At 50.7% G+C, this 4,791-nt stretch overlaps 1 long non-coding RNA gene across 1 annotated transcript; it reads left to right on the forward strand.

Moving 5' to 3' along the window:
* Positions 1 to 1,127: 1,127 nt before the first annotated feature.
* LOC125754759 (uncharacterized) lies at positions 1,128 to 2,224 on the forward strand. Its single transcript, XR_007409566.1, has 2 exons — positions 1,128 to 1,247; positions 2,021 to 2,224. It is a non-coding gene; the product is annotated as an uncharacterized LOC125754759 (long non-coding RNA).
* Positions 2,225 to 4,791: the final 2,567 nt, after the last annotated feature.

A 4,791-nucleotide genomic window follows, 5' to 3' on the forward strand; every position in this document is an offset into this window, starting at 1 on the left:
GATGATGTGGGGGGGATGGTAGGAGATGGTATGGGGGCGATGCCATGGGGGATGATGATGTAGGGGGATGGTGTGGAGGTGGGGAATGAGGGGGATGGCATGGGGGCCTGCGGACACAGGGCATCCCCTTTCTCTAAGATGCTCACGCAGACGTGTACAGATAAAGGCGACCCCAGTCTGGGGTTTGCTGTGACACCTGCCCCTCGGGCCCCGCGTGATCAGTGCAGGGCCCTGGCTGGACCGGGGGCATTATCTGGGGGTCATCATACTATGTATGTTTACAAATTGCAAATTGTCTCAAATGAAATGCATAGACTTTAGAAATATATAAAGCATCGAGGGTGGGTGTCATCCTGAGCCGTCTGGCCCTCATCGGATCGATGTGTGTCCTGGTCCAGCCACGGTCATGCCGCCTGTCACCCAGGTCCCCTTACTGCCCCCCACGGCCCCCACCCCAGCCCCTTGCCTTTCAGGCGGCTGTCCCTCAACCCTTTGGAGGTCAGCTCACATGGCAACCCCTGGAGGCCCCATCCTAGTTTCCTCCTCATCCCCGAACTCCGGGTGTGGGGGCACGGGGGTCATCCCCAGCACCTTACCATGCGGCGGTGTGTGTTGTTGGCTGCTGTTGCTACCCCCGGCCTCAGAAGCCCCGTGTTTCCTACCCAGAAGCTCCCGGGCCTCCCCTGGGGCCCCGAACCCCCCCCCCGCCCCAGGAGCCTCACGAGACCCCGTAGCGGTCCCAAAACATGGTGTGGCTGCCGAACGTCCTGTTGACGTCCAGGCCTATCTGCGTGATGTCCCTGGAGGAGACCAGGGCCTCCTCCTTCATTTCCTGCGGGAAAACCGGGGAGGAGGAGCCGGCATCAGGGACACAGACCCCGACCTGTCACCAGCTGCCGTCCTGGGCAGGGAGCCCTGGGGCCACCATGGGAGTGTGTCCTGCCAAAACCTCCTTCCTTCCCTTGGGAGGCCGGGGATGGCGGCAGTGCGCACCATGCCCATGGGACCTCTGTGAGGGCCTGTGCCCAGCTGTTGTGGGCGGGGAGGTGACTGAGGGTCAGCCTCGGTGGGAGGGGACAGGGGTCAGCCCAGGTGGGGAGGGGACATGGGGGTGTTGTGCTCAAGATTGTGAATCCGAGAAACCACTAAGGAGCCGACACCGATTCAAACACAGGAGGGTTGATTTACCAACTCGAGCTTGCGTCCAAGTATACCCGACAGGGCGGAGCAGGGACTTAGACCCCGAGGTGGGTTTTAGCTTAGTTTTGTTTTTTTGTTGTTTTGGGTTTTTTTTAGCTAGTTTTAAAGGCTGATCTCAGGGATCTCCAGAAGGGCTGGAGCAATTCCTCAAGTTCTGTTTACATTTTGATATGGGGGCTTGGAGGGCATTGAGCTCTGTTCTTATTCTAATAGGGGCTTCCTGCCCTTGGCTTGGGCTCAGTTTTTATTGTCATGTGGGGCTTTCTAGGACATTAAGCTGTAAACTTTTGTCTTTTTTCCTGTAGTTGAAGTAATGTAAATTTCAGCTCTTATTCACAGGGACCTGGGATGGCTGGACATGTGCTAACGCTGAACATAAAGTGGAATGGCCTTAATTTTCTTGGCCTCCACATGTCCCATCCTATCTAGCTCCTTCCCCCTTCCCCAGAGCTCCTAAGAGAGCAATTGCAAATGACCTCTGGTGCTAGCATGTGTTGGGGGACAGGCCCAGGGATTTGGGATCAAGAAGACCTGGAGCGCGGTCGTCCTGGGTGACTGTGCAGTGGGATTCGATGCTGCAGACTCTTATTCCCTAAGGCTATCTTGACAACTGACTTTGTACATAGAAAACCTCTCCTTTGTCTTTAAAAGATGAAGAGCCAGTCAAAGCATTTTTTCTCTGCCCATCTGATTGCTCAGATTCCAATGTGAGACGTATTTCCTGTTAATAAGGATAATTTACTATCCGTAGTACTCTGGTTAAAATATTCTGACACAAGTAGTTCAGAGGGATAAGGGTTTCTCATCTCTTTCTTCACAGTTCAGTCACTCATCAGGAAATGCATCTTTATGGATTTGGAACGAACCGAGAGACATTATTACCAATGGTCCTATTACTATGTGAAGGATTCTTCCCTGAGATTCTTCCCCTGTTTTAACTGACACTGAAACACTGCGAACTCTTTGGAAGATAAATGTCCAGAAAATAAATGTTATGCATTGCTAATTTTAAATGCACTTGCAATATGGTGTCTAATATAAAAGAACAATTTTTATCTGATATTTGCTATTTATTATCCTTTCCTGCTTTTCAGGTTGAGGAGGCATTATACGTGTTCATAATCGCTGTATTGAAATGAGATACAGGAGAGTACAAGCCTGTCACTTCCACATGCTTTTCACACATCCTCTGCCAACACCTAACATAAGGATGCTAGAACCTATGTCTACAGGCAGTTATGATGCGGGAGGGTCATGCCCTGACCTCAGTTCTCACAACGAAACATGCCTAGAAGCCAGGATTCAACTAGCTGCATTCTTATGGCAGTGAGAACGTAGCAGCATTCTGAGTCTGGAGGTTCCAGAATTACCACTCTACTGCACCTGGAGATACTTTCCATGCCTGCATTATTCCACTTGCATCTCTCCAGTTTCTGACAAACGTCTCTGGTCAAGATGTTCGAAACTCATTTTGCAGGCAGTTGGAACTGTGGGACTGGGTGTGAGCTCAACTCTCAGAAGTAAGTTGCCTTTGGACACGGGGTTCAGCTAGCTTCTCACGTATGGAACTTAGTATGTAGCACCAGTCTAAGACAGGAATTACTAGGAAATCGCTGGATTGAGCTTGGAGGCACTAGTCTTGTGGGCCGGCACCTTCCACTTACCTCTCACAACACTTCAGTCATACATCGAGCCTAGGCTTGTTAAGAGCGAAGTGTACCTGCAGGCAGGATGTGGGAGGTACAGGCCATAAGCTCAACTCTCAGAAGTGTGTATGCCTGGGAGGTAGATGTCTGCTATCCACTCATATATGGGAGTTAGAACCTAGCTACAGGGATCCCTGGGTGGTGCAGGGGTTTAGCGCCTGTCTTTGGCCAGGGCGCAATCCTGGAGACCCGGGATCGAATCCCACATCGGGCTCCCGGTGCATGGAGCCTGCTTCTCCCTCTGCCTATGTCTCTGACTCTCTCTCTCTCTCTCTCTTTGTGTGTGTGTGACTATCTAAATAAATAAATTAATAAAAAAGAAAGAACCTAGCTACACTGAATAAAGAAGGCCATTGGACATCGCCATATACAACACAGATACACATGAGTACAGGCCTGTCGCTTCCACATGCGTTTCTCACAACTTCTCCCAACACCTAACATTAGAATATTAGCAGCTACGTCTACAGGCAGGCAGGATGCTGGAGGGTTCTGCCCTGTCCTCAGCTCTCACAGGGAAGCATGCCTAGAAGCGCGCTTTCAACTAGCTGCATTCTTATGGCAGTGAGAAGGTAGCAGTATTCTGAGTCAGGAGGTTCCAAGATTACCACTCTACTGCACCTGGAGATACTGTCCAGCTCTGCATTGTTCCCCTTGCGACTCAGAAGCCTCTGGCAAACGTCTCTGGTGAAGACGTGCGAAACTCACTCTGCAGGCAGTGTGGAACTGTGAGGGACTGAGGGTGAGCTCAACTCTCAGAAGTAAGATGCTTTTGGACAAGGCGTTCAGCTACCTTCTCACGTAGGGAACTTAGTATGTAGCACCACTCTACCACAGAAATTACTAGGAAATCGCTGGATTGATCTTGGAGGCACTAGTCTTGTGTGCCGGGACATTCCAATTACCTCTCCCAATACTTCCGTCACGCAGCGAGACTAGGACTTTTAGAAGCGAAGGGTACCTGAAGGCAGGATGTGGGGATACAGGCCATTGTTCAACTCTCAGAAGTGTGTCCGCTTTGCAGGCAGATGTCTGATAGACACTTACTCAGGGGAGCTAGAACCGAGCGACACTCTGATTGAACAAGGACTTTAGCAATCGCTGTATTGACCTAGGATACACGTGAGTACGGGCCTCTCATTTCGACAGGCTTTTCACACAACCTCTTCCAGCACCTAACATAAGGATGCCAGGACCTATGTCTACAGACAGTCAGTATGCGGGAGGGTCCTGCCCTGAACTCAGCTCTCACAGGAGAGCATGCCTAGAAGCCAACTCTCAACTAGCTGCGTTCTTAAGGCAGTGAGAAGGTAGCAGTTCTCAGTCAGGAGGTTCCAAGATTACCACTCTACTACACCTGGAGATACCGTCCAGGTCTGCATTGTTTCACTTGTGTATCAGAAGCCTCTGGCAAACGTCTCTGGTGAAGACGTGCAAAACTCACTCTGCAGGCAGTGTGGAACTGTGAGAGACTGAGGGTGAGCTCAACTCTCAGAAGTAAGATGCTTTTGGACAAGGCGTTCAGCTACCTTCTCACATATGGAATTTAGTATGTAGCACCTGTCTACCACAGGAATTACTAGGAAATCGCTGGATTGAGCTTGGATGCACTACTCATGTGTGCCGGGAGATTCCAAATACCTCTCCCAACACTTCCGTCAAGCAGCGAGCCTAGGCCTTTTAGAAGCGAAGGGTACCAGCAGGCTGGATGTGGAGGTACAGGCCATAAGCTCAACTCTCAGAAGTTGTACGCATGGGAGGCAGATGTCTGCTACCCACTCCGACATGGGAGTTGGAACCTAGCTACACTCTGATTGAAGAAGGCCATTGGAAATCGCTGTATTCAACTCAGATACACAGGAGTTCAGGCCCAATGCTTACACAT

The sequence above is a fragment of the Canis lupus genome, unplaced genomic scaffold (genome assembly GCF_003254725.2).
Source record: "Canis lupus dingo isolate Sandy unplaced genomic scaffold, ASM325472v2 SANDYSCAFF097, whole genome shotgun sequence".
NCBI classification, from domain to species: domain Eukaryota; kingdom Metazoa; phylum Chordata; class Mammalia; order Carnivora; family Canidae; genus Canis; species Canis lupus.